The 25,069-nt window shown below is 46.7% G+C and overlaps 19 non-coding genes across 19 annotated transcripts; all 19 read right to left on the bottom strand.

The window, feature by feature from the left end:
• Window positions 1-814: 814 nt before the first annotated feature.
• LOC142277711 (U2 spliceosomal RNA) lies at window positions 815-1,005 on the bottom strand. Its single transcript, XR_012740827.1, has one exon. It is a non-coding gene; the product is annotated as a U2 spliceosomal RNA (small nuclear RNA).
• A 1,117-nt stretch (window positions 1,006-2,122) lies between these two features.
• On the bottom strand, window positions 2,123-2,313 carry LOC142277710 (U2 spliceosomal RNA). The gene has a single exon (XR_012740826.1). It is a non-coding gene; the product is annotated as a U2 spliceosomal RNA (small nuclear RNA).
• A 1,117-nt stretch (window positions 2,314-3,430) lies between these two features.
• Window positions 3,431-3,621, bottom strand: LOC142277816 (U2 spliceosomal RNA). Its single transcript, XR_012740922.1, has one exon. It is a non-coding gene; the product is annotated as a U2 spliceosomal RNA (small nuclear RNA).
• Window positions 3,622-4,738: 1,117 nt separating this feature from the next.
• LOC142277708 (U2 spliceosomal RNA) lies at window positions 4,739-4,929 on the bottom strand. Its single transcript, XR_012740824.1, has one exon. It is a non-coding gene; the product is annotated as a U2 spliceosomal RNA (small nuclear RNA).
• A 1,117-nt stretch (window positions 4,930-6,046) lies between these two features.
• Window positions 6,047-6,237, bottom strand: LOC142277815 (U2 spliceosomal RNA). Its single transcript, XR_012740921.1, has one exon. It is a non-coding gene; the product is annotated as a U2 spliceosomal RNA (small nuclear RNA).
• A 1,117-nt stretch (window positions 6,238-7,354) lies between these two features.
• LOC142277706 (U2 spliceosomal RNA) lies at window positions 7,355-7,545 on the bottom strand. Its single transcript, XR_012740823.1, has one exon. It is a non-coding gene; the product is annotated as a U2 spliceosomal RNA (small nuclear RNA).
• A 1,117-nt stretch (window positions 7,546-8,662) lies between these two features.
• LOC142277705 (U2 spliceosomal RNA) lies at window positions 8,663-8,853 on the bottom strand. The gene has a single exon (XR_012740822.1). It is a non-coding gene; the product is annotated as a U2 spliceosomal RNA (small nuclear RNA).
• Window positions 8,854-9,970: 1,117 nt separating this feature from the next.
• Window positions 9,971-10,161, bottom strand: LOC142277704 (U2 spliceosomal RNA). Its single transcript, XR_012740821.1, has one exon. It is a non-coding gene; the product is annotated as a U2 spliceosomal RNA (small nuclear RNA).
• Window positions 10,162-11,278: 1,117 nt separating this feature from the next.
• Window positions 11,279-11,469, bottom strand: LOC142277703 (U2 spliceosomal RNA). The gene has a single exon (XR_012740820.1). It is a non-coding gene; the product is annotated as a U2 spliceosomal RNA (small nuclear RNA).
• A 1,117-nt stretch (window positions 11,470-12,586) lies between these two features.
• LOC142277702 (U2 spliceosomal RNA) lies at window positions 12,587-12,777 on the bottom strand. The gene has a single exon (XR_012740819.1). It is a non-coding gene; the product is annotated as a U2 spliceosomal RNA (small nuclear RNA).
• Window positions 12,778-13,894: 1,117 nt separating this feature from the next.
• On the bottom strand, window positions 13,895-14,085 carry LOC142277701 (U2 spliceosomal RNA). The gene has a single exon (XR_012740818.1). It is a non-coding gene; the product is annotated as a U2 spliceosomal RNA (small nuclear RNA).
• A 1,117-nt stretch (window positions 14,086-15,202) lies between these two features.
• Window positions 15,203-15,393, bottom strand: LOC142277700 (U2 spliceosomal RNA). The gene has a single exon (XR_012740817.1). It is a non-coding gene; the product is annotated as a U2 spliceosomal RNA (small nuclear RNA).
• Window positions 15,394-16,510: 1,117 nt separating this feature from the next.
• LOC142277699 (U2 spliceosomal RNA) lies at window positions 16,511-16,701 on the bottom strand. The gene has a single exon (XR_012740816.1). It is a non-coding gene; the product is annotated as a U2 spliceosomal RNA (small nuclear RNA).
• A 1,117-nt stretch (window positions 16,702-17,818) lies between these two features.
• On the bottom strand, window positions 17,819-18,009 carry LOC142277698 (U2 spliceosomal RNA). The gene has a single exon (XR_012740815.1). It is a non-coding gene; the product is annotated as a U2 spliceosomal RNA (small nuclear RNA).
• A 1,117-nt stretch (window positions 18,010-19,126) lies between these two features.
• Window positions 19,127-19,317, bottom strand: LOC142277695 (U2 spliceosomal RNA). The gene has a single exon (XR_012740813.1). It is a non-coding gene; the product is annotated as a U2 spliceosomal RNA (small nuclear RNA).
• Window positions 19,318-20,434: 1,117 nt separating this feature from the next.
• LOC142277694 (U2 spliceosomal RNA) lies at window positions 20,435-20,625 on the bottom strand. The gene has a single exon (XR_012740812.1). It is a non-coding gene; the product is annotated as a U2 spliceosomal RNA (small nuclear RNA).
• Window positions 20,626-21,742: 1,117 nt separating this feature from the next.
• LOC142277693 (U2 spliceosomal RNA) lies at window positions 21,743-21,933 on the bottom strand. The gene has a single exon (XR_012740811.1). It is a non-coding gene; the product is annotated as a U2 spliceosomal RNA (small nuclear RNA).
• A 1,117-nt stretch (window positions 21,934-23,050) lies between these two features.
• LOC142277692 (U2 spliceosomal RNA) lies at window positions 23,051-23,241 on the bottom strand. Its single transcript, XR_012740810.1, has one exon. It is a non-coding gene; the product is annotated as a U2 spliceosomal RNA (small nuclear RNA).
• Window positions 23,242-24,358: 1,117 nt separating this feature from the next.
• LOC142277691 (U2 spliceosomal RNA) lies at window positions 24,359-24,549 on the bottom strand. Its single transcript, XR_012740809.1, has one exon. It is a non-coding gene; the product is annotated as a U2 spliceosomal RNA (small nuclear RNA).
• Between the last annotated feature and the right edge of the window lie 520 nt (window positions 24,550-25,069).

Here is a 25,069-nt window from a genome sequence, read left to right as displayed (position 1 = left end):
CGCTTAGGGAAGGAAGACAAGAAAAAAAAAAAAAAAAAAATGGCGATCGCCATTATAGAAACAGCAGTGATCTGAAGGCGCTGTTCACGCACACTATACACTGAAATGTGATAATAGTTTGATTCACAGAGTGACTTACACTATTACAGCAGAAACCAAGCTATGATTTAGCTGTTTTTTGGCTGCTAGAACCGTTCTCGAACGTTTCTAGAACTACCGAGCTTTTGCAAAAAGCTCGAGTTCTAGTTCGATCTAGAACATGCCCCAAAATCACTCGAGCCGCGAACTGGAGAACCACGAACCACGAACCGCGCTCAACTCTAATCAACAGGCAGGCTACAGAAAAGCTTACTAACAAAGGTTAGAGAGGGGCTTTCTCAGAGGGCTTTTTACAGTTTGTCTATTCCCAATTAGCCGGTTTAGTATACTTAATGAAAGTACTAATTCTTTCATAGGCCGCCCATTCTTAGTATTTGACGTTCAGGTAACAACAGGTAACTTTATTTGGAGTGGAAGCAGAGAGATAACACCAGATGCCAATTGTAGATCCTCTCACACCTGTGGTCACTGCAGCATCTGACTCCACTTTGTCCAAAAGGGATCTATTCCATTCAATTACACATGATCTAGATTAGACTGACAACAAGATACTGCACGGGACATAGCAGAGTTGGTGAAGTTGAGTGGTGATGAGTTTGCTATTTGGATGAATAAAGCAAGTAAAAAGTGTGTTAGATAAAAATTCATTTCAATTCGCTAATCGGGCTAATATGAATCAGGTGAATCGAGTTCTGCTTTTGGAAACTGGGTTAAGAAGGGGTGCACCGTTCCTGGAGGTACTGCAATACCAGGTCAATGCGTGGAGTGGACAGAGCAAGCTCTTTTTCCATCTCCCTGTTCTAAAAATCCATTTAATATATGGTCCCCAGATAGGGGACGTATCAGATATTAAACTGATAAGAACAGATACTACACTTGATCTTAGCCAAAAGGCCGAGAAGCGATAACCAGAATTGGTTTGGGCCTCGAGTGGCACCCTGGCCTATGCCGGACACATCTTAGGGAGAGAGAGCGAGAGGGAGACAAACCCACGCCTACACAAGACATTTTGTCACCCAAGCCAACCCTTGAAAAGGCTGCTTTGCAGAGCAAAAACAAGAAGAATGGTGCGTTTTGCAGCCGCCGCCCACTGCAATGAATCTGAATAACTCCTCCTTTAGGGCGCAAGCAACTCCCCTCCCCCTTGCAGTCTTTCCAATTCACGATACAAAAAGACGGACAGGACAGGTTGCCTGACTTTCCGTCACTGCCACCCTTTGCCATCCTTACCCGTAGAAAGCCCTTTCATCATCCCCAAACCCTAATCTTTTCCCTTTCCTTCCCAGCCCCCAAACCCTGCCCTCTGTACCTTTCTCACCACCCGCTTCCCTTCTCCTGTCATCCCCCTACCACCCGGGAAAAAAAGAGATTGCCCCCTCCTTCCACTAGCCCACCCTCCCACCCAAAGAACAACTTCTTCTGCGCAGCTTGTTTTCTAGGCAGCAGCGCTATTGTGATGTCATCGGGGGGCATTGTGACAAGCCGCCAGTGTTCCGTCTCTTCATGTTGTGCACTGTTCAAACCGAAAATACATCAACAGGCAGGCTACAGAAAAGCTTACTAACAAAGGTTAGAGAGGGGCTTTCTCAGAGGGCTTTTTACAGTTTGTCTATTCCCAATTAGCCGGTTTAGTATACTTAATGAAAGTACTAATTCTTTCATAGGCCGCCCATTCTTAGTATTTGACGTTCAGGTAACAACAGGTAACTTTATTTGGAGTGGAAGCAGAGAGATAACACCAGATGCCAATTGTAGATCCTCTCACACCTGTGGTCACTGCAGCATCTGACTCCACTTTGTCCAAAAGGGATCTATTCCATTCAATTACACATGATCTAGATTAGACTGACAACAAGATACTGCACGGGACATAGCAGAGTTGGTGAAGTTGAGTGGTGATGAGTTTGCTATTTGGATGAATAAAGCAAGTAAAAAGTGTGTTAGATAAAAATTCATTTCAATTCGCTAATCGGGCTAATATGAATCAGGTGAATCGAGTTCTGCTTTTGGAAACTGGGTTAAGAAGGGGTGCACCGTTCCTGGAGGTACTGCAATACCAGGTCAATGCGTGGAGTGGACAGAGCAAGCTCTTTTTCCATCTCCCTGTTCTAAAAATCCATTTAATATATGGTCCCCAGATAGGGGACGTATCAGATATTAAACTGATAAGAACAGATACTACACTTGATCTTAGCCAAAAGGCCGAGAAGCGATAACCAGAATTGGTTTGGGCCTCGAGTGGCACCCTGGCCTATGCCGGACACATCTTAGGGAGAGAGAGCGAGAGGGAGACAAACCCACGCCTACACAAGACATTTTGTCACCCAAGCCAACCCTTGAAAAGGCTGCTTTGCAGAGCAAAAACAAGAAGAATGGTGCGTTTTGCAGCCGCCGCCCACTGCAATGAATCTGAATAACTCCTCCTTTAGGGCGCAAGCAACTCCCCTCCCCCTTGCAGTCTTTCCAATTCACGATACAAAAAGACGGACAGGACAGGTTGCCTGACTTTCCGTCACTGCCACCCTTTGCCATCCTTACCCGTAGAAAGCCCTTTCATCATCCCCAAACCCTAATCTTTTCCCTTTCCTTCCCAGCCCCCAAACCCTGCCCTCTGTACCTTTCTCACCACCCGCTTCCCTTCTCCTGTCATCCCCCTACCACCCGGGAAAAAAAGAGATTGCCCCCTCCTTCCACTAGCCCACCCTCCCACCCAAAGAACAACTTCTTCTGCGCAGCTTGTTTTCTAGGCAGCAGCGCTATTGTGATGTCATCGGGGGGCATTGTGACAAGCCGCCAGTGTTCCGTCTCTTCATGTTGTGCACTGTTCAAACCGAAAATACATCAACAGGCAGGCTACAGAAAAGCTTACTAACAAAGGTTAGAGAGGGGCTTTCTCAGAGGGCTTTTTACAGTTTGTCTATTCCCAATTAGCCGGTTTAGTATACTTAATGAAAGTACTAATTCTTTCATAGGCCGCCCATTCTTAGTATTTGACGTTCAGGTAACAACAGGTAACTTTATTTGGAGTGGAAGCAGAGAGATAACACCAGATGCCAATTGTAGATCCTCTCACACCTGTGGTCACTGCAGCATCTGACTCCACTTTGTCCAAAAGGGATCTATTCCATTCAATTACACATGATCTAGATTAGACTGACAACAAGATACTGCACGGGACATAGCAGAGTTGGTGAAGTTGAGTGGTGATGAGTTTGCTATTTGGATGAATAAAGCAAGTAAAAAGTGTGTTAGATAAAAATTCATTTCAATTCGCTAATCGGGCTAATATGAATCAGGTGAATCGAGTTCTGCTTTTGGAAACTGGGTTAAGAAGGGGTGCACCGTTCCTGGAGGTACTGCAATACCAGGTCAATGCGTGGAGTGGACAGAGCAAGCTCTTTTTCCATCTCCCTGTTCTAAAAATCCATTTAATATATGGTCCCCAGATAGGGGACGTATCAGATATTAAACTGATAAGAACAGATACTACACTTGATCTTAGCCAAAAGGCCGAGAGCCGATAACCAGAATTGGTTTGGGCCTCGAGTGGCACCCTGGCCTATGCCGGACACATCTTAGGGAGAGAGAGCGAGAGGGAGACAAACCCACGCCTACACAAGACATTTTGTCACCCAAGCCAACCCTTGAAAAGGCTGCTTTGCAGAGCAAAAACAAGAAGAATGGTGCGTTTTGCAGCCGCCGCCCACTGCAATGAATCTGAATAACTCCTCCTTTAGGGCGCAAGCAACTCCCCTCCCCCTTGCAGTCTTTCCAATTCACGATACAAAAAGACGGACAGGACAGGTTGCCTGACTTTCCGTCACTGCCACCCTTTGCCATCCTTACCCGTAGAAAGCCCTTTCATCATCCCCAAACCCTAATCTTTTCCCTTTCCTTCCCAGCCCCCAAACCCTGCCCTCTGTACCTTTCTCACCACCCGCTTCCCTTCTCCTGTCATCCCCCTACCACCCGGGAAAAAAAGAGATTGCCCCCTCCTTCCACTAGCCCACCCTCCCACCCAAAGAACAACTTCTTCTGCGCAGCTTGTTTTCTAGGCAGCAGCGCTATTGTGATGTCATCGGGGGGCATTGTGACAAGCCGCCAGTGTTCCGTCTCTTCATGTTGTGCACTGTTCAAACCGAAAATACATCAACAGGCAGGCTACAGAAAAGCTTACTAACAAAGGTTAGAGAGGGGCTTTCTCAGAGGGCTTTTTACAGTTTGTCTATTCCCAATTAGCCGGTTTAGTATACTTAATGAAAGTACTAATTCTTTCATAGGCCGCCCATTCTTAGTATTTGACGTTCAGGTAACAACAGGTAACTTTATTTGGAGTGGAAGCAGAGAGATAACACCAGATGCCAATTGTAGATCCTCTCACACCTGTGGTCACTGCAGCATCTGACTCCACTTTGTCCAAAAGGGATCTATTCCATTCAATTACACATGATCTAGATTAGACTGACAACAAGATACTGCACGGGACATAGCAGAGTTGGTGAAGTTGAGTGGTGATGAGTTTGCTATTTGGATGAATAAAGCAAGTAAAAAGTGTGTTAGATAAAAATTCATTTCAATTCGCTAATCGGGCTAATATGAATCAGGTGAATCGAGTTCTGCTTTTGGAAACTGGGTTAAGAAGGGGTGCACCGTTCCTGGAGGTACTGCAATACCAGGTCAATGCGTGGAGTGGACAGAGCAAGCTCTTTTTCCATCTCCCTGTTCTAAAAATCCATTTAATATATGGTCCCCAGATAGGGGACGTATCAGATATTAAACTGATAAGAACAGATACTACACTTGATCTTAGCCAAAAGGCCGAGAAGCGATAACCAGAATTGGTTTGGGCCTCGAGTGGCACCCTGGCCTATGCCGGACACATCTTAGGGAGAGAGAGCGAGAGGGAGACAAACCCACGCCTACACAAGACATTTTGTCACCCAAGCCAACCCTTGAAAAGGCTGCTTTGCAGAGCAAAAACAAGAAGAATGGTGCGTTTTGCAGCCGCCGCCCACTGCAATGAATCTGAATAACTCCTCCTTTAGGGCGCAAGCAACTCCCCTCCCCCTTGCAGTCTTTCCAATTCACGATACAAAAAGACGGACAGGACAGGTTGCCTGACTTTCCGTCACTGCCACCCTTTGCCATCCTTACCCGTAGAAAGCCCTTTCATCATCCCCAAACCCTAATCTTTTCCCTTTCCTTCCCAGCCCCCAAACCCTGCCCTCTGTACCTTTCTCACCACCCGCTTCCCTTCTCCTGTCATCCCCCTACCACCCGGGAAAAAAAGAGATTGCCCCCTCCTTCCACTAGCCCACCCTCCCACCCAAAGAACAACTTCTTCTGCGCAGCTTGTTTTCTAGGCAGCAGCGCTATTGTGATGTCATCGGGGGGCATTGTGACAAGCCGCCAGTGTTCCGTCTCTTCATGTTGTGCACTGTTCAAACCGAAAATACATCAACAGGCAGGCTACAGAAAAGCTTACTAACAAAGGTTAGAGAGGGGCTTTCTCAGAGGGCTTTTTACAGTTTGTCTATTCCCAATTAGCCGGTTTAGTATACTTAATGAAAGTACTAATTCTTTCATAGGCCGCCCATTCTTAGTATTTGACGTTCAGGTAACAACAGGTAACTTTATTTGGAGTGGAAGCAGAGAGATAACACCAGATGCCAATTGTAGATCCTCTCACACCTGTGGTCACTGCAGCATCTGACTCCACTTTGTCCAAAAGGGATCTATTCCATTCAATTACACATGATCTAGATTAGACTGACAACAAGATACTGCACGGGACATAGCAGAGTTGGTGAAGTTGAGTGGTGATGAGTTTGCTATTTGGATGAATAAAGCAAGTAAAAAGTGTGTTAGATAAAAATTCATTTCAATTCGCTAATCGGGCTAATATGAATCAGGTGAATCGAGTTCTGCTTTTGGAAACTGGGTTAAGAAGGGGTGCACCGTTCCTGGAGGTACTGCAATACCAGGTCAATGCGTGGAGTGGACAGAGCAAGCTCTTTTTCCATCTCCCTGTTCTAAAAATCCATTTAATATATGGTCCCCAGATAGGGGACGTATCAGATATTAAACTGATAAGAACAGATACTACACTTGATCTTAGCCAAAAGGCCGAGAGCCGATAACCAGAATTGGTTTGGGCCTCGAGTGGCACCCTGGCCTATGCCGGACACATCTTAGGGAGAGAGAGCGAGAGGGAGACAAACCCACGCCTACACAAGACATTTTGTCACCCAAGCCAACCCTTGAAAAGGCTGCTTTGCAGAGCAAAAACAAGAAGAATGGTGCGTTTTGCAGCCGCCGCCCACTGCAATGAATCTGAATAACTCCTCCTTTAGGGCGCAAGCAACTCCCCTCCCCCTTGCAGTCTTTCCAATTCACGATACAAAAAGACGGACAGGACAGGTTGCCTGACTTTCCGTCACTGCCACCCTTTGCCATCCTTACCCGTAGAAAGCCCTTTCATCATCCCCAAACCCTAATCTTTTCCCTTTCCTTCCCAGCCCCCAAACCCTGCCCTCTGTACCTTTCTCACCACCCGCTTCCCTTCTCCTGTCATCCCCCTACCACCCGGGAAAAAAAGAGATTGCCCCCTCCTTCCACTAGCCCACCCTCCCACCCAAAGAACAACTTCTTCTGCGCAGCTTGTTTTCTAGGCAGCAGCGCTATTGTGATGTCATCGGGGGGCATTGTGACAAGCCGCCAGTGTTCCGTCTCTTCATGTTGTGCACTGTTCAAACCGAAAATACATCAACAGGCAGGCTACAGAAAAGCTTACTAACAAAGGTTAGAGAGGGGCTTTCTCAGAGGGCTTTTTACAGTTTGTCTATTCCCAATTAGCCGGTTTAGTATACTTAATGAAAGTACTAATTCTTTCATAGGCCGCCCATTCTTAGTATTTGACGTTCAGGTAACAACAGGTAACTTTATTTGGAGTGGAAGCAGAGAGATAACACCAGATGCCAATTGTAGATCCTCTCACACCTGTGGTCACTGCAGCATCTGACTCCACTTTGTCCAAAAGGGATCTATTCCATTCAATTACACATGATCTAGATTAGACTGACAACAAGATACTGCACGGGACATAGCAGAGTTGGTGAAGTTGAGTGGTGATGAGTTTGCTATTTGGATGAATAAAGCAAGTAAAAAGTGTGTTAGATAAAAATTCATTTCAATTCGCTAATCGGGCTAATATGAATCAGGTGAATCGAGTTCTGCTTTTGGAAACTGGGTTAAGAAGGGGTGCACCGTTCCTGGAGGTACTGCAATACCAGGTCAATGCGTGGAGTGGACAGAGCAAGCTCTTTTTCCATCTCCCTGTTCTAAAAATCCATTTAATATATGGTCCCCAGATAGGGGACGTATCAGATATTAAACTGATAAGAACAGATACTACACTTGATCTTAGCCAAAAGGCCGAGAAGCGATAACCAGAATTGGTTTGGGCCTCGAGTGGCACCCTGGCCTATGCCGGACACATCTTAGGGAGAGAGAGCGAGAGGGAGACAAACCCACGCCTACACAAGACATTTTGTCACCCAAGCCAACCCTTGAAAAGGCTGCTTTGCAGAGCAAAAACAAGAAGAATGGTGCGTTTTGCAGCCGCCGCCCACTGCAATGAATCTGAATAACTCCTCCTTTAGGGCGCAAGCAACTCCCCTCCCCCTTGCAGTCTTTCCAATTCACGATACAAAAAGACGGACAGGACAGGTTGCCTGACTTTCCGTCACTGCCACCCTTTGCCATCCTTACCCGTAGAAAGCCCTTTCATCATCCCCAAACCCTAATCTTTTCCCTTTCCTTCCCAGCCCCCAAACCCTGCCCTCTGTACCTTTCTCACCACCCGCTTCCCTTCTCCTGTCATCCCCCTACCACCCGGGAAAAAAAGAGATTGCCCCCTCCTTCCACTAGCCCACCCTCCCACCCAAAGAACAACTTCTTCTGCGCAGCTTGTTTTCTAGGCAGCAGCGCTATTGTGATGTCATCGGGGGGCATTGTGACAAGCCGCCAGTGTTCCGTCTCTTCATGTTGTGCACTGTTCAAACCGAAAATACATCAACAGGCAGGCTACAGAAAAGCTTACTAACAAAGGTTAGAGAGGGGCTTTCTCAGAGGGCTTTTTACAGTTTGTCTATTCCCAATTAGCCGGTTTAGTATACTTAATGAAAGTACTAATTCTTTCATAGGCCGCCCATTCTTAGTATTTGACGTTCAGGTAACAACAGGTAACTTTATTTGGAGTGGAAGCAGAGAGATAACACCAGATGCCAATTGTAGATCCTCTCACACCTGTGGTCACTGCAGCATCTGACTCCACTTTGTCCAAAAGGGATCTATTCCATTCAATTACACATGATCTAGATTAGACTGACAACAAGATACTGCACGGGACATAGCAGAGTTGGTGAAGTTGAGTGGTGATGAGTTTGCTATTTGGATGAATAAAGCAAGTAAAAAGTGTGTTAGATAAAAATTCATTTCAATTCGCTAATCGGGCTAATATGAATCAGGTGAATCGAGTTCTGCTTTTGGAAACTGGGTTAAGAAGGGGTGCACCGTTCCTGGAGGTACTGCAATACCAGGTCAATGCGTGGAGTGGACAGAGCAAGCTCTTTTTCCATCTCCCTGTTCTAAAAATCCATTTAATATATGGTCCCCAGATAGGGGACGTATCAGATATTAAACTGATAAGAACAGATACTACACTTGATCTTAGCCAAAAGGCCGAGAAGCGATAACCAGAATTGGTTTGGGCCTCGAGTGGCACCCTGGCCTATGCCGGACACATCTTAGGGAGAGAGAGCGAGAGGGAGACAAACCCACGCCTACACAAGACATTTTGTCACCCAAGCCAACCCTTGAAAAGGCTGCTTTGCAGAGCAAAAACAAGAAGAATGGTGCGTTTTGCAGCCGCCGCCCACTGCAATGAATCTGAATAACTCCTCCTTTAGGGCGCAAGCAACTCCCCTCCCCCTTGCAGTCTTTCCAATTCACGATACAAAAAGACGGACAGGACAGGTTGCCTGACTTTCCGTCACTGCCACCCTTTGCCATCCTTACCCGTAGAAAGCCCTTTCATCATCCCCAAACCCTAATCTTTTCCCTTTCCTTCCCAGCCCCCAAACCCTGCCCTCTGTACCTTTCTCACCACCCGCTTCCCTTCTCCTGTCATCCCCCTACCACCCGGGAAAAAAAGAGATTGCCCCCTCCTTCCACTAGCCCACCCTCCCACCCAAAGAACAACTTCTTCTGCGCAGCTTGTTTTCTAGGCAGCAGCGCTATTGTGATGTCATCGGGGGGCATTGTGACAAGCCGCCAGTGTTCCGTCTCTTCATGTTGTGCACTGTTCAAACCGAAAATACATCAACAGGCAGGCTACAGAAAAGCTTACTAACAAAGGTTAGAGAGGGGCTTTCTCAGAGGGCTTTTTACAGTTTGTCTATTCCCAATTAGCCGGTTTAGTATACTTAATGAAAGTACTAATTCTTTCATAGGCCGCCCATTCTTAGTATTTGACGTTCAGGTAACAACAGGTAACTTTATTTGGAGTGGAAGCAGAGAGATAACACCAGATGCCAATTGTAGATCCTCTCACACCTGTGGTCACTGCAGCATCTGACTCCACTTTGTCCAAAAGGGATCTATTCCATTCAATTACACATGATCTAGATTAGACTGACAACAAGATACTGCACGGGACATAGCAGAGTTGGTGAAGTTGAGTGGTGATGAGTTTGCTATTTGGATGAATAAAGCAAGTAAAAAGTGTGTTAGATAAAAATTCTTTTCAATTCGCTAATCGGGCTAATATGAATCAGGTGAATCGAGTTCTGCTTTTGGAAACTGGGTTAAGAAGGGGTGCACCGTTCCTGGAGGTACTGCAATACCAGGTCAATGCGTGGAGTGGACAGAGCAAGCTCTTTTTCCATCTCCCTGTTCTAAAAATCCATTTAATATATGGTCCCCAGATAGGGGACGTATCAGATATTAAACTGATAAGAACAGATACTACACTTGATCTTAGCCAAAAGGCCGAGAAGCGATAACCAGAATTGGTTTGGGCCTCGAGTGGCACCCTGGCCTATGCCGGACACATCTTAGGGAGAGAGAGCGAGAGGGAGACAAACCCACGCCTACACAAGACATTTTGTCACCCAAGCCAACCCTTGAAAAGGCTGCTTTGCAGAGCAAAAACAAGAAGAATGGTGCGTTTTGCAGCCGCCGCCCACTGCAATGAATCTGAATAACTCCTCCTTTAGGGCGCAAGCAACTCCCCTCCCCCTTGCAGTCTTTCCAATTCACGATACAAAAAGACGGACAGGACAGGTTGCCTGACTTTCCGTCACTGCCACCCTTTGCCATCCTTACCCGTAGAAAGCCCTTTCATCATCCCCAAACCCTAATCTTTTCCCTTTCCTTCCCAGCCCCCAAACCCTGCCCTCTGTACCTTTCTCACCACCCGCTTCCCTTCTCCTGTCATCCCCCTACCACCCGGGAAAAAAAGAGATTGCCCCCTCCTTCCACTAGCCCACCCTCCCACCCAAAGAACAACTTCTTCTGCGCAGCTTGTTTTCTAGGCAGCAGCGCTATTGTGATGTCATCGGGGGGCATTGTGACAAGCCGCCAGTGTTCCGTCTCTTCATGTTGTGCACTGTTCAAACCGAAAATACATCAACAGGCAGGCTACAGAAAAGCTTACTAACAAAGGTTAGAGAGGGGCTTTCTCAGAGGGCTTTTTACAGTTTGTCTATTCCCAATTAGCCGGTTTAGTATACTTAATGAAAGTACTAATTCTTTCATAGGCCGCCCATTCTTAGTATTTGACGTTCAGGTAACAACAGGTAACTTTATTTGGAGTGGAAGCAGAGAGATAACACCAGATGCCAATTGTAGATCCTCTCACACCTGTGGTCACTGCAGCATCTGACTCCACTTTGTCCAAAAGGGATCTATTCCATTCAATTACACATGATCTAGATTAGACTGACAACAAGATACTGCACGGGACATAGCAGAGTTGGTGAAGTTGAGTGGTGATGAGTTTGCTATTTGGATGAATAAAGCAAGTAAAAAGTGTGTTAGATAAAAATTCATTTCAATTCGCTAATCGGGCTAATATGAATCAGGTGAATCGAGTTCTGCTTTTGGAAACTGGGTTAAGAAGGGGTGCACCGTTCCTGGAGGTACTGCAATACCAGGTCAATGCGTGGAGTGGACAGAGCAAGCTCTTTTTCCATCTCCCTGTTCTAAAAATCCATTTAATATATGGTCCCCAGATAGGGGACGTATCAGATATTAAACTGATAAGAACAGATACTACACTTGATCTTAGCCAAAAGGCCGAGAAGCGATAACCAGAATTGGTTTGGGCCTCGAGTGGCACCCTGGCCTATGCCGGACACATCTTAGGGAGAGAGAGCGAGAGGGAGACAAACCCACGCCTACACAAGACATTTTGTCACCCAAGCCAACCCTTGAAAAGGCTGCTTTGCAGAGCAAAAACAAGAAGAATGGTGCGTTTTGCAGCCGCCGCCCACTGCAATGAATCTGAATAACTCCTCCTTTAGGGCGCAAGCAACTCCCCTCCCCCTTGCAGTCTTTCCAATTCACGATACAGAAAGACGGACAGGACAGGTTGCCTGACTTTCCGTCACTGCCACCCTTTGCCATCCTTACCCGTAGAAAGCCCTTTCATCATCCCCAAACCCTAATCTTTTCCCTTTCCTTCCCAGCCCCCAAACCCTGCCCTCTGTACCTTTCTCACCACCCGCTTCCCTTCTCCTGTCATCCCCCTACCACCCGGGAAAAAAAGAGATTGCCCCCTCCTTCCACTAGCCCACCCTCCCACCCAAGGAACAACTTTTTCTGCGCAGCTTGTTTTCTAGGCAGCAGCGCTATTGTGATGTCATCGGGGGGCATTGTGACAAGCCGCCAGTGTTCCGTCTCTTCATGTTGTGCACTGTTCAAACCGAAAATACATCAACAGGCAGGCTACAGAAAAGCTTACTAACAAAGGTTAGAGAGGGGCTTTCTCAGAGGGCTTTTTACAGTTTGTCTATTCCCAATTAGCCGGTTTAGTATACTTAATGAAAGTACTAATTCTTTCATAGGCCGCCCATTCTTAGTATTTGACGTTCAGGTAACAACAGGTAACTTTATTTGGAGTGGAAGCAGAGAGATAACACCAGATGCCAATTGTAGATCCTCTCACACCTGTGGTCACTGCAGCATCTGACTCCACTTTGTCCAAAAGGGATCTATTCCATTCAATTACACATGATCTAGATTAGACTGACAACAAGATACTGCACGGGACATAGCAGAGTTGGTGAAGTTGAGTGGTGATGAGTTTGCTATTTGGATGAATAAAGCAAGTAAAAAGTGTGTTAGATAAAAATTCATTTCAATTCGCTAATCGGGCTAATATGAATCAGGTGAATCGAGTTCTGCTTTTGGAAACTGGGTTAAGAAGGGGTGCACCGTTCCTGGAGGTACTGCAATACCAGGTCAATGCGTGGAGTGGACAGAGCAAGCTCTTTTTCCATCTCCCTGTTCTAAAAATCCATTTAATATATGGTCCCCAGATAGGGGACGTATCAGATATTAAACTGATAAGAACAGATACTACACTTGATCTTAGCCAAAAGGCCGAGAAGCGATAACCAGAATTGGTTTGGGCCTCGAGTGGCACCCTGGCCTATGCCGGACACATCTTAGGGAGAGAGAGCGAGAGGGAGACAAACCCACGCCTACACAAGACATTTTGTCACCCAAGCCAACCCTTGAAAAGGCTGCTTTGCAGAGCAAAAACAAGAAGAATGGTGCGTTTTGCAGCCGCCGCCCACTGCAATGAATCTGAATAACTCCTCCTTTAGGGCGCAAGCAACTCCCCTCCCCCTTGCAGTCTTTCCAATTCACGATACAAAAAGACGGACAGGACAGGTTGCCTGACTTTCCGTCACTGCCACCCTTTGCCATCCTTACCCGTAGAAAGCCCTTTCATCATCCCCAAACCCTAATCTTTTCCCTTTCCTTCCCAGCCCCCAAACCCTGCCCTCTGTACCTTTCTCACCACCCGCTTCCCTTCTCCTGTCATCCCCCTACCACCCGGGAAAAAAAGAGATTGCCCCCTCCTTCCACTAGCCCACCCTCCCACCCAAAGAACAACTTCTTCTGCGCAGCTTGTTTTCTAGGCAGCAGCGCTATTGTGATGTCATCGGGGGGCATTGTGACAAGCCGCCAGTGTTCCGTCTCTTCATGTTGTGCACTGTTCAAACCGAAAATACATCAACAGGCAGGCTACAGAAAAGCTTACTAACAAAGGTTAGAGAGGGGCTTTCTCAGAGGGCTTTTTACAGTTTGTCTATTCCCAATTAGCCGGTTTAGTATACTTAATGAAAGTACTAATTCTTTCATAGGCCGCCCATTCTTAGTATTTGACGTTCAGGTAACAACAGGTAACTTTATTTGGAGTGGAAGCAGAGAGATAACACCAGATGCCAATTGTAGATCCTCTCACACCTGTGGTCACTGCAGCATCTGACTCCACTTTGTCCAAAAGGGATCTATTCCATTCAATTACACATGATCTAGATTAGACTGACAACAAGATACTGCACGGGACATAGCAGAGTTGGTGAAGTTGAGTGGTGATGAGTTTGCTATTTGGATGAATAAAGCAAGTAAAAAGTGTGTTAGATAAAAATTCATTTCAATTCGCTAATCGGGCTAATATGAATCAGGTGAATCGAGTTCTGCTTTTGGAAACTGGGTTAAGAAGGGGTGCACCGTTCCTGGAGGTACTGCAATACCAGGTCAATGCGTGGAGTGGACAGAGCAAGCTCTTTTTCCATCTCCCTGTTCTAAAAATCCATTTAATATATGGTCCCCAGATAGGGGACGTATCAGATATTAAACTGATAAGAACAGATACTACACTTGATCTTAGCCAAAAGGCCGAGAAGCGATAACCAGAATTGGTTTGGGCCTCGAGTGGCACCCTGGCCTATGCCGGACACATCTTAGGGAGAGAGAGCGAGAGGGAGACAAACCCACGCCTACACAAGACATTTTGTCACCCAAGCCAACCCTTGAAAAGGCTGCTTTGCAGAGCAAAAACAAGAAGAATGGTGCGTTTTGCAGCCGCCGCCCACTGCAATGAATCTGAATAACTCCTCCTTTAGGGCGCAAGCAACTCCCCTCCCCCTTGCAGTCTTTCCAATTCACGATACAAAAAGACGGACAGGACAGGTTGCCTGACTTTCCGTCACTGCCACCCTTTGCCATCCTTACCCGTAGAAAGCCCTTTCATCATCCCCAAACCCTAATCTTTTCCCTTTCCTTCCCAGCCCCCAAACCCTGCCCTCTGTACCTTTCTCACCACCCGCTTCCCTTCTCCTGTCATCCCCCTACCACCCGGGAAAAAAAGAGATTGCCCCCTCCTTCCACTAGCCCACCCTCCCACCCAAAGAACAACTTCTTCTGCGCAGCTTGTTTTCTAGGCAGCAGCGCTATTGTGATGTCATCGGGGGGCATTGTGACAAGCCGCCAGTGTTCCGTCTCTTCATGTTGTGCACTGTTCAAACCGAAAATACATCAACAGGCAGGCTACAGAAAAGCTTACTAACAAAGGTTAGAGAGGGGCTTTCTCAGAGGGCTTTTTACAGTTTGTCTATTCCCAATTAGCCGGTTTAGTATACTTAATGAAAGTACTAATTCTTTCATAGGCCGCCCATTCTTAGTATTTGACGTTCAGGTAACAACAGGTAACTTTATTTGGAGTGGAAGCAGAGAGATAACACCAGATGCCAATTGTAGATCCTCTCACACCTGTGGTCACTGCAGCATCTGACTCCACTTTGTCCAAAAGGGATCTATTCCATTCAATTACACATGATCTAGATTAGACTGACAACAAGATACTGCACGGGACATAGCAGAGTTGGTGAAGTTGAGTGGTGATGAGTTTGCTATTTGGATGAATAAAGCAAGTAAAAAGTGTGTTAGATAAAAATTCATTTCAATTCGCTAATCGGGCTAATATGAATCAGGTGAATCGAGTTCTGCTTTTGGAAACTGGGTTAAGAAGGGGTGCACCGTTCCTGGAGGTACTGCAATACCAGGTCAATGCGTGGAGTGGACAGAGCAAGCTCTTTTTCCATCTCCCTGTTCTAAAAATCCATTTAATATATGGTCCCCAGATAGGGGACGTATCAGATATTAAACTGATAAGAACAGATACTACACTTGATCTTAGCCAAAAGGCCGAGAAGCGATAACCAGAATTGGTTTGGGCCTCGAGTGGCACCCTGGCCTATGCCGGACACATCTTAGGGAGAGAGAGCGAGAGGGAGACAAACCCACGCCTACACAAGACATTTTGTCACCCAAGCCAACCCTTGAAAAGGCTGCTTTGCAGAGCAAAAACAAGAAGAATGGTGCGTTTTGCAGCCGCCGCCCACTGCAATGAATCTGAATAACTCCTCCTTTAGGGCGCAAGCAACTCCCCTCCCCCTTGCAGTCTTTCCAATTCACGATACAAAAAGACGGACAGGACAGGTTGCCTGACTTTCCGTCACTGCCACCCTTTGCCATCCTTACCCGTAGAAAGCCCTTTCATCATCCCCAAACCCTAATCTTTTCCCTTTCCTTCCCAGCCCCCAAACCCTGCCCTCTGTACCTTTCTCACCACCCGCTTCCCTTCTCCTGTCATCCCCCTACCACCCGGGAAAAAAAGAGATTGCCCCCTCCTTCCACTAGCCCACCCTCCCACCCAAAGAACAACTTCTTCTGCGCAGCTTGTTTTCTAGGCAGCAGCGCTATTGTGATGTCATCGGGGGGCATTGTGACAAGCCGCCAGTGTTCCGTCTCTTCATGTTGTGCACTGTTCAAACCGAAAATACATCAACAGGCAGGCTACAGAAAAGCTTACTAACAAAGGTTAGAGAGGGGCTTTCTCAGAGGGCTTTTTACAGTTTGTCTATTCCCAATTAGCCGGTTTAGTATACTTAATGAAAGTACTAATTCTTTCATAGGCCGCCCATTCTTAGTATTTGACGTTCAGGTAACAACAGGTAACTTTATTTGGAGTGGAAGCAGAGAGATAACACCAGATGCCAATTGTAGATCCTCTCACACCTGTGGTCACTGCAGCATCTGACTCCACTTTGTCCAAAAGGGATCTATTCCATTCAATTACACATGATCTAGATTAGACTGACAACAAGATACTGCACGGGACATAGCAGAGTTGGTGAAGTTGAGTGGTGATGAGTTTGCTATTTGGATGAATAAAGCAAGTAAAAAGTGTGTTAGATAAAAATTCATTTCAATTCGCTAATCGGGCTAATATGAATCAGGTGAATCGAGTTCTGCTTTTGGAAACTGGGTTAAGAAGGGGTGCACCGTTCCTGGAGGTACTGCAATACCAGGTCAATGCGTGGAGTGGACAGAGCAAGCTCTTTTTCCATCTCCCTGTTCTAAAAATCCATTTAATATATGGTCCCCAGATAGGGGACGTATCAGATATTAAACTGATAAGAACAGATACTACACTTGATCTTAGCCAAAAGGCCGAGAAGCGATAACCAGAATTGGTTTGGGCCTCGAGTGGCACCCTGGCCTATGCCGGACACATCTTAGGGAGAGAGAGCGAGAGGGAGACAAACCCACGCCTACACAAGACATTTTGTCACCCAAGCCAACCCTTGAAAAGGCTGCTTTGCAGAGCAAAAACAAGAAGAATGGTGCGTTTTGCAGCCGCCGCCCACTGCAATGAATCTGAATAACTCCTCCTTTAGGGCGCAAGCAACTCCCCTCCCCCTTGCAGTCTTTCCAATTCACGATACAAAAAGACGGACAGGACAGGTTGCCTGACTTTCCGTCACTGCCACCCTTTGCCATCCTTACCCGTAGAAAGCCCTTTCATCATCCCCAAACCCTAATCTTTTCCCTTTCCTTCCCAGCCCCCAAACCCTGCCCTCTGTACCTTTCTCACCACCCGCTTCCCTTCTCCTGTCATCCCCCTACCACCCGGGAAAAAAAGAGATTGCCCCCTCCTTCCACTAGCCCACCCTCCCACCCAAAGAACAACTTCTTCTGCGCAGCTTGTTTTCTAGGCAGCAGCGCTATTGTGATGTCATCGGGGGGCATTGTGACAAGCCGCCAGTATTCCGTCTCTTCATGTTGTGCACTGTTCAAACCGAAAATACATCAACAGGCAGGCTACAGAAAAGCTTACTAACAAAGGTTAGAGAGGGGCTTTCTCAGAGGGCTTTTTACAGTTTGTCTATTCCCAATTAGCCGGTTTAGTATACTTAATGAAAGTACTAATTCTTTCATAGGCCGCCCATTCTTAGTATTTGACGTTCAGGTAACAACAGGTAACTTTATTTGGAGTGGAAGCAGAGAGATAACACCAGATGCCAATTGTAGATCCTCTCACACCTGTGGTCACTGCAGCATCTGACTCCACTTTGTCCAAAAGGGATCTATTCCATTCAATTACACATGATCTAGATTAGACTGACAACAAGATACTGCACGGGACATAGCAGAGTTGGTGAAGTTGAGTGGTGATGAGTTTGCTATTTGGATGAATAAAGCAAGTAAAAAGTGTGTTAGATAAAAATTCATTTCAATTCGCTAATCGGGCTAATATGAATCAGGTGAATCGAGTTCTGCTTTTGGAAACTGGGTTAAGAAGGGGTGCACCGTTCCTGGAGGTACTGCAATACCAGGTCAATGCGTGGAGTGGACAGAGCAAGCTCTTTTTCCATCTCCCTGTTCTAAAAATCCATTTAATATATGGTCCCCAGATAGGGGACGTATCAGATATTAAACTGATAAGAACAGATACTACACTTGATCTTAGCCAAAAGGCCGAGAAGCGATAACCAGAATTGGTTTGGGCCTCGAGTGGCACCCTGGCCTATGCCGGACACATCTTAGGGAGAGAGAGCGAGAGGGAGACAAACCCACGCCTACACAAGACATTTTGTCACCCAAGCCAACCCTTGAAAAGGCTGCTTTGCAGAGCAAAAACAAGAAGAATGGTGCGTTTTGCAGCCGCCGCCCACTGCAATGAATCTGAATAACTCCTCCTTTAGGGCGCAAGCAACTCCCCTCCCCCTTGCAGTCTTTCCAATTCACGATACAAAAAGACGGACAGGACAGGTTGCCTGACTTTCCGTCACTGCCACCCTTTGCCATCCTTACCCGTAGAAAGCCCTTTCATCATCCCCAAACCCTAATCTTTTCCCTTTCCTTCCCAGCCCCCAAACCCTGCCCTCTGTACCTTTCTCACCACCCGCTTCCCTTCTCCTGTCATCCCCCTACCACCCGGGAAAAAAAGAGATTGCCCCCTCCTTCCACTAGCCCACCCTCCCACCCAAAGAACAACTTCTTCTGCGCAGCTTGTTTTCTAGGCAGCAGCGCTATTGTGATGTCATCGGGGGGCATTGTGACAAGCCGCCAGTGTTCCGTCTCTTCATGTTGTGCACTGTTCAAACCGAAAATACATCAACAGGCAGGCTACAGAAAAGCTTACTAACAAAGGTTAGAGAGGGGCTTTCTCAGAGGGCTTTTTACAGTTTGTCTATTCCCAATTAGCCGGTTTAGTATACTTAATGAAAGTACTAATTCTTTCATAGGCCGCCCATTCTTAGTATTTGACGTTCAGGTAACAACAGGTAACTTTATTTGGAGTGGAAGCAGAGAGATAACACCAGATGCCAATTGTAGATCCTCTCACACCTGTGGTCACTGCAGCATCTGACTCCACTTTGTCCAAAAGGGATCTATTCCATTCAATTACACATGATCTAGATTAGACTGACAACAAGATACTGCACGGGACATAGCAGAGTTGGTGAAGTTGAGTGGTGATGAGTTTGCTATTTGGATGAATAAAGCAAGTAAAAAGTGTGTTAGATAAAAATTCATTTCAATTCGCTAATCGGGCTAATATGAATCAGGTGAATCGAGTTCTGCTTTTGGAAACTGGGTTAAGAAGGGGTGCACCGTTCCTGGAGGTACTGCAATACCAGGTCAATGCGTGGAGTGGACAGAGCAAGCTCTTTTTCCATCTCCCTGTTCTAAAAATCCATTTAATATATGGTCCCCAGATAGGGGACGTATCAGATATTAAACTGATAAGAACAGATACTACACTTGATCTTAGCCAAAAGGCCGAGAAGCGATAACCAGAATTGGTTTGGGCCTCGAGTGGCACCCTGGCCTATGCCGGACACATCTTAGGGAGAGAGAGCGAGAGGGAGACAAACCCACGCCTACACAAGACATTTTGTCACCCAAGCCAACCCTTGAAAAGGCTGCTTTGCAGAGCAAAAACAAGAAGAATGGTGCGTTTTGCAGCCGCCGCCCACTGCAATGAATCTGAATAACTCCTCCTTTAGGGCGCAAGCAACTCCCCTCCCCCTTGCAGTCTTTCCAATTCACGATACAAAAAGACGGACAGGACAGGTTGCCTGACTTTCCGTCACTGCCACCCTTTGCCATCCTTACCCGTAGAAAGCCCTTTCATCATCCCCAAACCCTAATCTTTTCCCTTTCCTTCCCAGCCCCCAAACCCTGCCCTCTGTACCTTTCTCACCACCCGCTTCCCTTCTCCTGTCATCCCCCTACCACCCGGGAAAAAAAGAGATTGCCCCCTCCTTCCACTAGCCCACCCTCCCACCCAAAGAACAACTTCTTCTGCGCAGCTTGTTTTCTAGGCAGCAGCGCTATTGTGATGTCATCGGGGGGCATTGTGACAAGCCGCCAGTGTTCCGTCTCTTCATGTTGTGCACTGTTCAAACCGAAAATACATCAACAGGCAGGCTACAGAAAAGCTTACTAACAAAGGTTAGAGAGGGGCTTTCTCAGAGGGCTTTTTACAGTTTGTCTATTCCCAATTAGCCGGTTTAGTATACTTAATGAAAGTACTAATTCTTTCATAGGCCGCCCATTCTTAGTATTTGACGTTCAGGTAACAACAGGTAACTTTATTTGGAGTGGAAGCAGAGAGATAACACCAGATGCCAATTGTAGATCCTCTCACACCTGTGGTCACTGCAGCATCTGACTCCACTTTGTCCAAAAGGGATCTATTCCATTCAATTACACATGATCTAGATTAGACTGACAACAAGATACTGCACGGGACATAGCAGAGTTGGTGAAGTTGAGTGGTGATGAGTTTGCTATTTGGATGAATAAAGCAAGTAAAAAGTGTGTTAGATAAAAATTCATTTCAATTCGCTAATCGGGCTAATATGAATCAGGTGAATCGAGTTCTGCTTTTGGAAACTGGGTTAAGAAGGGGTGCACCGTTCCTGGAGGTACTGCAATACCAGGTCAATGCGTGGAGTGGACAGAGCAAGCTCTTTTTCCATCTCCCTGTTCTAAAAATCCATTTAATATATGGTCCCCAGATAGGGGACGTATCAGATATTAAACTGATAAGAACAGATACTACACTTGATCTTAGCCAAAAGGCCGAGAAGCGATAACCAGAATTGGTTTGGGCCTCGAGTGGCACCCTGGCCTATGCCGGACACATCTTAGGGAGAGAGAGCGAGAGGGAGACAAACCCACGCCTACACAAGACATTTTGTCACCCAAGCCAACCCTTGAAAAGGCTGCTTTGCAGAGCAAAAACAAGAAGAATGGTGCGTTTTGCAGCCGCCGCCCACTGCAATGAATCTGAATAACTCCTCCTTTAGGGCGCAAGCAACTCCCCTCCCCCTTGCAGTCTTTCCAATTCACGATACAAAAAGACGGACAGGACAGGTTGCCTGACTTTCCGTCACTGCCACCCTTTGCCATCCTTACCCGTAGAAAGCCCTTTCATCATCCCCAAACCCTAATCTTTTCCCTTTCCTTCCCAGCCCCCAAACCCTGCCCTCTGTACCTTTCTCACCACCCGCTTCCCTTCTCCTGTCATCCCCCTACCACCCGGGAAAAAAAGAGATTGCCCCCTCCTTCCACTAGCCCACCCTCCCACCCAAAGAACAACTTCTTCTGCGCAGCTTGTTTTCTAGGCAGCAGCGCTATTGTGATGTCATCGGGGGGCATTGTGACAAGCCGCCAGTATTCCGTCTCTTCATGTTGTGCACTGTTCAAACCGAAAATACATCAACAGGCAGGCTACAGAAAAGCTTACTAACAAAGGTTAGAGAGGGGCTTTCTCAGAGGGCTTTTTACAGTTTGTCTATTCCCAATTAGCCGGTTTAGTATACTTAATGAAAGTACTAATTCTTTCATAGGCCGCCCATTCTTAGTATTTGACGTTCAGGTAACAACAGGTAACTTTATTTGGAGTGGAAGCAGAGAGATAACACCAGATGCCAATTGTAGATCCTCTCACACCTGTGGTCACTGCAGCATCTGACTCCACTTTGTCCAAAAGGGATCTATTCCATTCAATTACACATGATCTAGATTAGACTGACAACAAGATACTGCACGGGACATAGCAGAGTTGGTGAAGTTGAGTGGTGATGAGTTTGCTATTTGGATGAATAAAGCAAGTAAAAAGTGTGTTAGATAAAAATTCATTTCAATTCGCTAATCGGGCTAATATGAATCAGGTGAATCGAGTTCTGCTTTTGGAAACTGGGTTAAGAAGGGGTGCACCGTTCCTGGAGGTACTGCAATACCAGGTCAATGCGTGGAGTGGACAGAGCAAGCTCTTTTTCCATCTCCCTGTTCTAAAAATCCATTTAATATATGGTCCCCAGATAGGGGACGTATCAGATATTAAACTGATAAGAACAGATACTACACTTGATCTTAGCCAAAAGGCCGAGAAGCGATAACCAGAATTGGTTTGGGCCTCGAGTGGCACCCTGGCCTATGCCGGACACATCTTAGGGAGAGAGAGCGAGAGGGAGACAAACCCACGCCTACACAAGACATTTTGTCACCCAAGCCAACCCTTGAAAAGGCTGCTTTGCAGAGCAAAAACAAGAAGAATGGTGCGTTTTGCAGCCGCCGCCCACTGCAATGAATCTGAATAACTCCTCCTTTAGGGCGCAAGCAACTCCCCTCCCCCTTGCAGTCTTTCCAATTCACGATACAAAAAGACGGACAGGACAGGTTGCCTGACTTTCCGTCACTGCCACCCTTTGCCATCCTTACCCGTAGAAAGCCCTTTCATCATCCCCAAACCCTAATCTTTTCCCTTTCCTTCCCAGCCCCCAAACCCTGCCCTCTGTACCTTTCTCACCACCCGCTTCCCTTCTCCTGTCATCCCCCTACCACCCGGGAAAAAAAGAGATTGCCCCCTCCTTCCACTAGCCCACCCTCCCACCCAAAGAACAACTTCTTCTGCGCAGCTTGTTTTCTAGGCAGCAGCGCTATTGTGATGTCATCGGGGGGCATTGTGACAAGCCGCCAGTGTTCCGTCTCTTCATGTTGTGCACTGTTCAAACCGAAAATACATCAACAGGCAGGCTACAGAAAAGCTTACTAACAAAGGTTAGAGAGGGGCTTTCTCAGAGGGCTTTTTACAGTTTGTCTATTCCCAATTAGCCGGTTTAGTATACTTAATGAAAGTACTAATTCTTTCATAGGCCGCCCATTCTTAGTATTTGACGTTCAGGTAACAACAGGTAACTTTATTTGGAGTGGAAGCAGAGAGATAACACCAGATGCCAATTGTAGATCCTCTCACACCTGTGGTCACTGCAGCATCTGACTCCACTTTGTCCAAAAGGGATCTATTCCATTCAATTACACATGATCTAGATTAGACTGACAACAAGATACTGCACGGGACATAGCAGAGTTGGTGAAGTTGAGTGGTGATGAGTTTGCTATTTGGATGAATAAAGCAAGTAAAAAGTGTGTTAGATAAAAATTCATTTCAATTCGCTAATCGGGCTAATATGAATCAGGTGAATCGAGTTCTGCTTTTGGAAACTGGGTTAAGAAGGGGTGCACCGTTCCTGGAGGTACTGCAATACCAGGTCAATGCGTGGAGTGGACAGAGCAAGCTCTTTTTCCATCTCCCTGTTCTAAAAATCCATTTAATATATGGTCCCCAGATAGGGGACGTATCAGATATTAAACTGATAAGAACAGATACTACACTTGATCTTAGCCAAAAGGCCGAGAAGCGATAACCAGAATTGGTTTGGGCCTCGAGTGGCACCCTGGCCTATGCCGGACACATCTTAGGGAGAGAGAGCGAGAGGGAGACAAACCCACGCCTACACAAGACATTTTGTCACCCAAGCCAACCCTTGAAAAGGCTGCTTTGCAGAGCAAAAACAAGAAGAATGGTGCGTTTTGCAGCCGCCGCCCACTGCAATGAATCTGAATAACTCCTCCTTTAGGGCGCAAGCAACTCCCCTCCCCCTTGCAGTCTTTCCAATTCACGATACAAAAAGACGGACAGGACAGGTTGCCTGACTTTCCGTCACTGCCACCCTTTGCCATCCTTACCCGTAGAAAGCCCTTTCATCATCCCCAAACCCTAATCTTTTCCCTTTCCTTCCCAGCCCCCAAACCCTGCCCTCTGTACCTTTCTCACCACCCGCTTCCCTTCTCCTGTCATCCCCCTACCACCCGGGAAAAAAAGAGATTGCCCCCTCCTTCCACTAGCCCACCCTCCCACCCAAAGAACAACTTCTTCTGCGCAGCTTGTTTTCTAGGCAGCAGCGCTATTGTGATGTCATCGGGGGGCATTGTGACAAGCCGCCAGTGTTCCGTCTCTTCATGTTGTGCACTGTTCAAACCGAAAATACATCAACAGGCAGGCTACAGAAAAGCTTACTAACAAAGGTTAGAGAGGGGCTTTCTCAGAGGGCTTTTTACAGTTTGTCTATTCCCAATTAGCCGGTTTAGTATACTTAATGAAAGTACTAATTCTTTCATAGGCCGCCCATTCTTAGTATTTGACGTTCAGGTAACAACAGGTAACTTTATTTGGAGTGGAAGCAGAGAGATAACACCAGATGCCAATTGTAGATCCTCTCACACCTGTGGTCACTGCAGCATCTGACTCCACTTTGTCCAAAAGGGATCTATTCCATTCAATTACACATGATCTAGATTAGACTGACAACAAGATACTGCACGGGACATAGCAGAGTTGGTGAAGTTGAGTGGTGATGAGTTTGCTATTTGGATGAATAAAGCAAGTAAAAAGTGTGTTAGATAAAAATTCATTTCAATTCGCTAATCGGGCTAATATGAATCAGGTGAATCGAGTTCTGCTTTTGGAAACTGGGTTAAGAAGGGGTGCACCGTTCCTGGAGGTACTGCAATACCAGGTCAATGCGTGGAGTGGACAGAGCAAGCTCTTTTTCCATCTCCCTGTTCTAAAAATCCATTTAATATATGGTCCCCAGATAGGGGACGTATCAGATATTAAACTGATAAGAACAGATACTACACTTGATCTTAGCCAAAAGGCCGAGAAGCGATAACCAGAATTGGTTTGGGCCTCGAGTGGCACCCTGGCCTATGCCGGACACATCTTAGGGAGAGAGAGCGAGAGGGAGACAAACCCACGCCTACACAAGACATTTTGTCACCCAAGCCAACCCTTGAAAAGGCTGCTTTGCAGAGCAAAAACAAGAAGAATGGTGCGTTTTGCAGCCGCCGCCCACTGCAATGAATCTGAATAACTCCTCCTTTAGGGCGCAAGCAACTCCCCTCCCCCTTGCAGTCTTTCCAATTCACGATACAAAAAGACGGACAGGACAGGTTGCCTGACTTTCCGTCACTGCCACCCTTTGCCATCCTTACCCGTAGAAAGCCCTTTCATCATCCCCAAACCCTAATCTTTTCCCTTTCCTTCCCAGCCCCCAAACCCTGCCCTCTGTACCTTTCTCACCACCCGCTTCCCTTCTCCTGTCATCCCCCTACCACCCGGGAAAAAAAGAGATTGCCCCCTCCTTCCACTAGCCCACCCTCCCACCCAAAGAACAACTTCTTCTGCGCA

The sequence above is a fragment of the Anomaloglossus baeobatrachus genome, unplaced genomic scaffold, assembly GCF_048569485.1.
Source record: "Anomaloglossus baeobatrachus isolate aAnoBae1 unplaced genomic scaffold, aAnoBae1.hap1 Scaffold_413, whole genome shotgun sequence".
NCBI classification, from domain to species: domain Eukaryota; kingdom Metazoa; phylum Chordata; class Amphibia; order Anura; family Aromobatidae; genus Anomaloglossus; species Anomaloglossus baeobatrachus.
The sequence above is the reverse complement of the archived record's forward strand: the minus strand, read 5'-3'. Positions and strand labels throughout refer to the sequence as shown.